The sequence below is a fragment of the Leptodactylus fuscus genome, chromosome 2, assembly GCF_031893055.1.
Source record: "Leptodactylus fuscus isolate aLepFus1 chromosome 2, aLepFus1.hap2, whole genome shotgun sequence".
Classification (NCBI taxonomy): domain Eukaryota; kingdom Metazoa; phylum Chordata; class Amphibia; order Anura; family Leptodactylidae; genus Leptodactylus; species Leptodactylus fuscus.
In genome coordinates this window covers 222614746-222625072 of record NC_134266.1, presented here as the reverse complement: position 1 = coordinate 222625072, position 10327 = coordinate 222614746, and positions in this window count along the sequence as shown.

Sequence of the window (10327 nt, the reverse complement as noted above, 5' to 3'; positions counted from 1 at the left end):
AGTTTTGCAGGGTCAGAAACCACCTGTTGACTCTAGTGTTCCTTAGAGTGGCACATCCATGTTAGAGGAGAGTGATCAGTGACCAGCTTAAAGTGTTGACCCAGGAGGTAGTACCTTAGGGATTCCAGGGCCACTTAATGGCTAAGAACTCCCTCTCCACAATACTATAATTTCTTTCAGGTGGTGTAAGCTTTCTACAGAGATAGGTGACTAGGTGCTCTTCAACACCCACTATTTGGGACAGCACTCCGCCTAAGGGTGGTTTCACACGGAGTTACGCTCCGCTCATTCAGACACGTAAACATGTGTCAAAGGGATCACTGTAAAACAGAATCCCATAGACTTCAATGTGTGCCGGTCTTACGTACACTACACATTGAAATCAATGGGTTTAAAAGCCTCCCATTGATTTCAATGTGTAGCGCGAGTAAGATCGGCACACATTGAAGTCTATGGAATTCTGTTTTACAGCGGTCACATTGACACGCGTTTACGTGTCTGAATGAGCGGAGCGTAACTCCATGTGAAACAACCCTAACCCTACATCAGAGGCATCAATCTGAATCATAAACTCTTTAGTAAAGTCAGGTGTGACCAAAACCGGCTGTTTACAGAGGATTGACTTCAACTCTTGGAATGCCCCCTCAACATTTTCACTACATTTGACTGTGACACTCATGACCCCTAGCAGACTTTACTTCAGTCTAGACGATATAGATAAACTGCAGAGAGTCAAATCCTGCCTACGCCTCTATCAAGGATCAGGTATAAAGTAGAGAAAAAAATTATAAAAATGATAGGGTCAGGGATATTTCCTAATGTTTGAACAAATAAATTAATAAATCTTCACTTTTATTAGTACTCATAAAATTAGGGCAAGGTACACACAAACACCCAAGTGCTACCAAGTGATAAAGTGTTTTTGAGGGACTAAGACCATGTATGGTGTACATTTATAAGTACCCCCACATCTTTCCCATTTCAGGTTATTTTCAACTGACTCATTAGCCCACACAGCATCTAATAAATTAAAGCAGACCTGGCGTGACTCATATATATTATCTCACTGAGTGACAATTATGGGAATACAGTGTGTGTATTGGGTGAGGGACAAAGATTGAGGGGGATGCTTGCTGTAATCTCAACTCAGGTACTCCAATGCCCCCAATCTATCTCACAGGCAACAGGGGAAAATTTATGTGACCTGGATAATGGATTCTGGTTCATCCCATTCATAGTTCCCCTATACGCTCTAAAAAGGACAAAGAATTACAGTTCGTTTGTTCCAGATGTCCCCAGCACCCATAAATCAAATTGACACCTAGTCTGAAAGCCCAACTAATCTTTCCCTCAATATAAGTGTATTAAGATAAACCCTATGCATTTCACAAGCGTTGCTGGATCATCAGGGAAAAACATACAGCATGACCTCTCAGTTATGCCACGGGCCATTGCCAATTTCACTCTCAAACACTCTTCTCCCTACAGCTGGTGTTTCCCTGTGAGAGTCAAAGGGTTCAGGGTTAACTTTAGACAACCCCGAACCCTTCAACATCACAATTTCATCAACATTCACATTTTTAGGTAGTTTTCATAGTGACCTCTGCAACACAATACTCTTTAGTTTCACCATACAGTATCAAAGCAAATTTGTGCTTCAGTTGCCGTTTCTGCCGAACAAGCTGATTGAGCAAACAAGGAAACCCGCTTAGAACTGCTGCAGTCCATGGGCTAAGTTGTCAGGGGACAGTACGCAGCACCATGTCCTAGTTCATGGCATTGTCAACACCTGGGGCGATATGGGTCTCCATTTCGAGACCTGGGCTTAACACCTTCAGTCCCAGCTGCCTGCTCCCCCTCTGAGCGACCTCCCTTCACAATCTTTCTGACCCCCACAGTAGTAGGTGCAGTCTTACCAGCTTTGGGATTAGTAGATCTGGGAGACGCCTGCAGTAACACCTCTGTGGCTTGGTATGGTTCCACTAAACATACCAGCTGGCTTGCCGTTGTACGTTCCACTTGTCCAACCCAGTCCATAGTAGGCCTTTTGAGGGTTCCCAGTGAGAAAAAATGCCACTATATCGGCCCACTTATCCTTAGGCATTTTCTCGTGCTTGGTAACTTGCTCAAAAATCCAAAGATATGTCTCCACATCGTCTGTGAACATCATGTTTTGTAGAGCCCTCTGCATGGCAACTCGAGCAGTAGTCTGTACCCTCTGGGTTTCTCTTGCACCAGTATACTCTCCTGCTGTCCTCTGGTTGACCAAAGCCTTGCTGAGCTGCGTCAGCATTTCCATAATCCACAAGTTCGCCTCCTGCTATTGTGCTTGTGCTTGCTGCTGTGGCCTCTTGGCTTCCATCAGGGGTTTTTGCTGCTGTGCCTGAGCTTGCTGCTGTTGTAGGTTAACCTGCCCAAACTGTTTTACAAAGTCCTCCATGCTGGTGGTCTCCTTTTTAATCTCTTCTGCAGCTTTCACCCAGGACATAAGAGAGGTCACATACAAAAATGAGCAACATAAAATAAAGCCTTAGGCCCAGTTCACATCTGCAATTGTCATTCCTTTCAGGGAGTCCGCTTTGGGACGCATTAAAAAGCAGTTAGCAAAAAAACCACGCGGACCCCACAGACTATAATGGGGTCCTTGTGTTTTCCGCATGGTGTCCACATGAATCATGCAGAGGGAGAAAAAAGGCAAATTGAACATAATTTTACACAAAATTTCAAAAATGGACCAGGCAAAATTGTTGGCACATTTTGAAAATTATGGGTAAATATCTTTGTTTCAAGCATGTAATGCTCATTCAAACTCATCTGTGGCAAGTAACAGGTGTGGGCAATATGAAAATCACACCGGAAACCAGATAAAAAGGAGAAAAGTTGACTCAATCTTTGCATTGTGTGTCTGTGTGCGCCACATTACGCACGGAGAACCGAAAGAGGAGAAGAGAACTGTGAGAGAACTTGAGAACTAAAATTGTGGAAAAATATCAACAATCTCAAGATTACAAGTCCATCTCCAGAGATCTTGTTCCTTTGTCCAGGGTGCGCAACATAATCAAGAAGTTTGCAACCCATGGCACTGTAGCTATTCTCCCTGCATGTGGACGGAAGAGTAAAAAAAATGATGAAAGGTTTTAATGCAGGATAGTCTGGATGGTGGATAAGCAGTCCCAATCAAGTTCCAAAGAAATTCAATCTGTCCTGGGTGCATCAGTGTCAACTATCCATCAACATTTGAATTAAATGAAATGCTATGGCAGGAGACCCAGGAGGACCCCACTACTGACAGACATAAAAAAGCTAGACGGCAGTTTGCCAAAATGTACGTGAGTAAGCCAAAACCCTTCTGGGAAAACGTCTTGTGGACAGATGAGACCAGGATAGAGCTTTTTGGCAAAGCACATCATTCTACTATATACCAAAAACAAAATGAGGCCCACAAAGAAAAGAATACAAGACCAACAGTCAAATATGGTGGAGGGTCAGAGATGTTTTGGGGTTGTTCTGCTGCCTCTGGCACTGGGTGCCTTGACTGTATGCAAGGCATCATAAAATCTGAAGATTACCAAAAGATTTTGGGTCACAGTGTAGGATCCAGTGTCAGAAAGCTAGGTTTATGTCCTAGGTCATGGATCTTCCAGCAGGAAAGTGACCCCAAACATACTTAAAAGCACCCAGAAGTGGATGGAAATAAAGCGCTGGAGAGTTCTGAAGTGGCCAGCAACGAGTTTGGATCACTGGCGTAACTACCGTGGTAGCAGCTGCCACAGGGACCGGGACATTAGGGGCCTGGCGACAGCCGCTACTTTTTTTTTTTAATAGGCCGTTCCACGCCACTGGTTTGGATCTAAATCCCATTGAACACCAGTGGAGAGATCTTAAAATTGCTATTGGGAGAAGAGAAGGCAGCCCCCCCTCCCCCCCCCTCCACATAAGAGAGACATGAATAGATTACAGTCATTTTTTTTTCCAAAGGGTGTGCAACCAAATATTAAGATTCGAGTGCCAGTAAATTTGTCCTGCCCATTTTTGGAGTTTTACATGAAACTATTTTTGCTCTTTCTTCTCTGTTTGTTGTCTTGTTCCAATACACACACAGGAAATAAACATGTGTATAACAAAACATGGGGGATGTGAAATACCGTGCAGAGAATTACTGATCTAGCAGATTTAACTTGAACTTCTGCAACTGGTCAGACTGTTGCAGCATAATACTGTATCACAGAAGACAACAAAAATCAAAGAAAAGTAATTGGGGGGGCGTGGCTAGCCGACGAAGCAGGTAGACGTGTGAGAGAGCTCCACTGCCTTCCTACTTATATCGTCGGATAGCGGTCATCTACAGCCACTAAAACAAGTGTCCCTGTTTGAGGGTATCCCCCTTAACCCCCAGTAAAGCCTAGAGGACACTCTTGCTTACTTGTGAGCAGACAAGGACTTTACCTAACCCACGGCCTGCTGATTCCCGGACGCGGCCCCCATCTTGCCCTGAGTACCAGGTCAGAGGAGCAAGCTGGAATACCAACAATTCTGTATGAGCTACGGTCCTGCCGGCCTACCTTGAGACACCCGAACAGCCTGCACCGATCCCGTGGTGTGCATCAGCCCAAAGGAATAGCTTGCGGATCGGCAGCATTTGGTCCGGCAGCCATCTTGGGGCCTGCCACACTAAGCGGTTTTCCATGGCGGATGCTGTCAGCCTCTATTTCCCTGCCGCCCACCTGACCAGCCAGTGGCAGGAGAGTGACCACTTACTTCCGGTGAGATCGCAGCAGGTCCAGACTCCAGGAGAACATTCATCCAGAGGATTACATCCAAACGTCTTCATAGGTTGTAAGCTCTTGCGAGCAGGGCCCTCATTCCCATTGTGTGAAATAACTCTCTTTGCAACGTATCTTTCTGTCTGTATTTGAACCCTACAAATTGTACAGCGCTGCGGAATATGTTGGCGCTATATAAATAAAATTTATTATTTATTATTATTATTATTATACGTCTTCATCTCACACCTGAAGCGGTATTTCTTGCTCTGCCGAACACTACATATTCACCAGCAAGAGACAAACTCATCACACTCCTATTGACGGCAGCCAAAATCCTCATTCCGCAGTTTTGGCTATAACCTGCCCAGTGGTGTAACTACCACGGAGGCAGCAGAGGCAGCTGCCACAGGGCCCGGGACATTAGGGGCCCGGTGACAGCTGCTACCGCTGCTATCATTATTCTCAGAGGTCTTTTCGGACCCCCGAGTATAATGATCGGGGCCCCCTGTGATGGAATACTTTCCACCAACAGGGGGCCCCGAAGCTGCAGCAACGGCTGACACACAGGAGCTGCAGGTCTGGCTCCTCTCAGCGCTTCAGGACGTCAGGACGTTCCCCCTCTCCCTCTCCCCCCTCCCTTTCTCTGCCTGTCCACTGCCCACCAATGAGAGGGCTGAGGAGAGCCCAGGAGGCGGGGCTTATCCCTGCCGTCCTGCAAGAGGAGAAGAGGAAGAAGCTGCTCCAGGAAAATGAAACTGAAGATACACAGGTACATACTGGGGTTACTAGGCTTATTAATATCAGGCATTTGGGGTGATTAATTTTGTTTTAGTAACTCCATGTGCCTCATATTAATAGCAGTGAACTCTATCATGTCCCTCACATTAACCCCTGTGTGCCTCAGCATAAGAGTTACTGATATGTGAGACATATGGGGGTAATAGTAATGAAGATACTTTATTATTACCTCCATGTCTCTCACATATCAGTAACTCTTATGTGAGGTACACAAGGGTTAATGTGAGGGACATGATGGGGTTAACTGCTATTAATATGAGGCACATGGAGTTACTAAATTGTAATGCACATGACCAGATTTTTTATCCACAATTGTCCTGGTATAGCGGTCAGCGGGTGACGTGACAGCATTTAGTCCTGTAGGGGCCACTATGGGACATAATACTGTGTGCAGGGGCCACTAAGGGACATAATACTGTGTGCAGGAGCCTCTAAGGGACATAATACTGTGTGCAGGGGCCACTATGGGGGATAATACTGTGTGCAGGGGCCACTATGGGGCATAATACTGTGTGCAGGGGCCACTATTGGTCATAATAGAGCGCGCAGGAATGCGTAGGAGGGACTCGGTCGAGATCTTCGGTGTCGGGGGGGCCCCATGTCAAAAGTTCGCCACGGGGCCCCGCCATTCCTAGTTATGCCACTGAACCTGCCCCGCCGCCAATACAACTCTGGGAGGCTAAGGTGAATGAGTTCTCAGGCTTTGAAGAACTGCTAGCATGGTCGAACAGGACAATTGATAAATACTCCACAGTTTGGTCTCCATGGTTAACATATCGCAATTCTACTGATCCCAGGAAATAGAGCTAACCTGATTTCCTCCTACGATCATTCTTATTTAGAGCTTGCCTAACTATAACTATAGGTGACGTCTGTATCGGAGCTGTAATTCTTTATTTGTACAAACCCTCCCCCCCTAACCCTCTCCCCCCCCCCCCCCTCTTCCCACCTGTCAGACATACCGTAGTTATTTTACTTTATGGTTATTATATACCAGCTGCCCTGTTGTTATGCTTGTTCTACTGATTTTTGCATTCTTAAATATCTTTGTCAATATGCTATTAATGCACATAGCGAACTACTGATTGTCTGTATTTGTTTCTTTCCCCTTTTCATTTCTGTACCCACCCTCTTATTTGAAAATCAATAAAAAAGTTTAAATAAAAAAAAAGAAGTGATTAAAAAAACTGTACTTCCGCCTGTGATAAGATATCACACTACAGCAGTTCAATTGCAGAAGTTCAGGTTTAATCTGCTTTGTCTGTATTTACCGCTAGGTATCTGCCCTGCATTATTCCAGCTTCAAACAGATATATAGTTAAATACTTAGTGGGCTGAATAGATACATAAGTCCAGCAAGTTCAACAGGTACCACACCTCAAATTGTACTCACTACTAAAGTGCGGCAGTCACTAACTGACCGCATTGGTGATTTTAGTAGTGATGACAAGCCATTGCTTCCTAGAAAACAAGGACTGGCTAGATACCGTAGAATTGTCATCATGGGAGCGGCAGGAATGTTGACACTGACTATACAGTACGATTGCCTGTTGTATTTAGATGTTTGCAGGTATTTCTGTGTTGTTTTTGTAAAGGTCAGGAAACTCCTTTGGAATCCATTGTGCTTCTGAAATCCTCCAATTTCTTTTCACGTCAGTGAGGTATAAAAATGCAGAGGGGCAGAACGTATCGTCTTCTTTTCTATGAGGTCAGATTTGTGTCTGGTCATATCAGTTGTGACGCTATACATAATATATACTGTGTTGGACACTTGTAATCCAACAGGCGGATACCCACAAACTTGTATTCAATGGAAAAGTGCCAACAACCCACAGAACAGGGACTCAAATCACAGCAATAAAGACATAGTTCAATTTAGCCCACAGCATCGTATCATGTTGGATCTGAGTGTATAACTGTCACGTATATACCGTACAGACTGACAGTAACAGAGTACCGTGCAGGTGGGGAACATACCGCCAGTCTTCAGTGGTTTCTCAACCCTTACGCATCATCTAAACATAAAAAATTGTAAAATATGGACATATCAATATGGTAATAATAAATAATAATATTAATATATCCATATTAGCATAGTCTATGAGCAAGAAGTGTTCCCTTGTCCTTTTCTATTCACAGCCATCTGAGGCCTGGACACAAACTCCTCAAAAAGAATCCAGCATAGACCAAAAAGACTTGTATGTGGACAAAAATAAGACATGCTTCATAATTTGCGGTCTTTCCATACTGCACGTACACACATCTGCAAACACTACAGGCATGTGTATGTATTAATAACTAGCTGGTACCCGCGACTTCGTCTGCGGTGATTGTAGAAGTGGGTATATACAGGCGCGGGTAAGGTTTTCGTACTGTGTATAAGGTATGGGATATGAAATGTAACTGTGTATCTTGTTTTTGCTGTAATTCTGAGAGCACATGAGACTTTTGTGATGAATGTAATTTGTATTTCAGCCACTATACGGTGTTGGTATAATCTGTACATAGTGTCTTTGGGACAGAGGGATTTCAGGTTAATATACTTCAATATACGACATTGTATGATTTGTTATTTTCCGCCAGTACATGTAAGTTTTGGGCACAGGATACTCTCGAGCAGCCACATAAAGTCTGGCCCTGTGCATGACAGTTTAGTAACTCCATGCGCCTCTTAGTAATAGCAATTAACCCCATCATGTCCCTCACATTAACCCTTGTGTAAGAGTTACTGATATGTGAGAGACTTGGAGGTAATAGTTAAGTATCTTCATTATTGAGGTTTATTAGTAACCCTTATATGGGGCCCACAGGGGTTAATATGAGGGACATGATGGGGTTTATTCCTATTAATATGAGGCACACAGGGGTTAATATGAGGGACATGATGGGGTTTATTCCTAATAATGTGAGGCACACTGGGGTTAATATGAGGGACATGATGGGGTTTATTCCTATTAATATGAGGCACACAGGGGTTAATATGAGGGACATGATGGGGTTTATTCCTAATAATGTGAGGCACACAGGGGTTAATATGAGGGACATGATGGGGTTTATTCCTATGAATGTGAGGTACATGGAGTTACTAAGACTAAACTAATAACCCCAAATGCCGGACATTAATGAGAACAGTAATCCTATGTACCTGTGTGTTTTTCAGTGTCAATTTGCTAGCAGCTTCCTCTTCTCCTTGGGGAATGTTAGCAGGATGCAGACGGCAGGAGCTAATCACTATAGCAGGCAGAGACCTGAACGATTAAGCTCCACCCCCTGGGTTTCCTGCACCCCTCTCAAAGGGGAGTGTCCTTATGCTTGAGCTCTAGCAGCCCACTGAAGAGACTCGGACTTCATTTAACTCTTGCAGATCCTGTGCTGCTGGTGTGCCAGTGAAATATGGCAGGAGTGCCACTCTTGGCATGCTGACCTCTGCTGTAGAGGGTAATATGAATTTTGTGGCTTGCTATGGTCCAAAGTGTGTGAGATTGCAGAAATAGTGATGTGAGTTTGGGTTTTGTGGGGGTCCTGGGAAAAACGTATGTGCGCTATTGTGACGAAAAGTAGCCTATTGCGCAATCGAGTGTAGTGACTATGTTTGTGGAAAATTTCAGCCAAATCGGTGGAGCTAGTTTTGCGTGATTGAGGAACAAACATCCAAACACACAAACATCCAAACTCACAAACTTTTACCTTTATAATATTAATAGGATTTCTACAGCAGCTAACAGGTCTTATTTACTTATTGATCCCCGCTTCTGCACACAGCTGCTTCAGGTTCCCCTTCAGCCCTCCAGGGGGCCCCATGCATCTCATATCACGTGGCTGACACTGAACAGCGTCAGAACATCACTAACAGCAAATGATATTGAACGCACGGGGCCCCCCAAAGGTCTGAAGGGGAAGCGAAGGCTGATGTCGGCAGGAGCAAGGACCAGTAAGGGCCCCTTCACACGGAGTTTACGCTCCGCTCATTTAGACAGAAGCGCTTCAAAACACATCCCATTCACTTCAATGGGAGCGCGTGTAAAGCCGGCTTTACGCGCGCTCCCATTGAAGTGAATGGGATGTGTTTTGAAGTGCTCGTGTATACGTGTTTGAATGAGCGGAGCGTAAACTCCGTGTGAAGGGGCCCTAAGTATGACCGCGGGCCCGCAGCAAGAGTATTTGTTAGGCGAGTCTAGTGAGATTCTTTTCACAAGGATTGCCTATCAGTTTCGTATGGACCAAATACATCTGGACTGAAACTGCTTTTATTATATTCTGAGATCTCCTCAGATCCCGGAGTATAATGATCGGAGACCTTGGGAGATGACAAACATAAAAAAATAGTGTTAATGACTAGAGATGAGCAAACAGTGAAATATTCGATATTCGTTTCGAACAGCTCCGCAATATTTGATTATTTGAACGAATATTGAAATCCATTATAGTCTATGGGGAAAAAAATGCTCGTTTCAGGGGAAACCACTATTCGACTCAGGAGGGTCACCAAGTCCACTATGACACCTCAGCAAATGATGACAACACCTCTGCAATGCAACTGGGACAGCAGGGGAAGCATGCCTGGGGGCATCTAACACGCCCAAGTCACAGTTTTAACCCACCATCACAGCCTATCAACTAGACACTTTCCACACTCAAAAAAACCTCTATGAAAGTGGAAAAATACCTGGAAACCTTCTTTCCTCCCCAATTGTATGGACAGAAACCCAAATTTTAAGCTAAAGAAACATTAGCATGCACCCCTTTAAATCACGATGCCCATG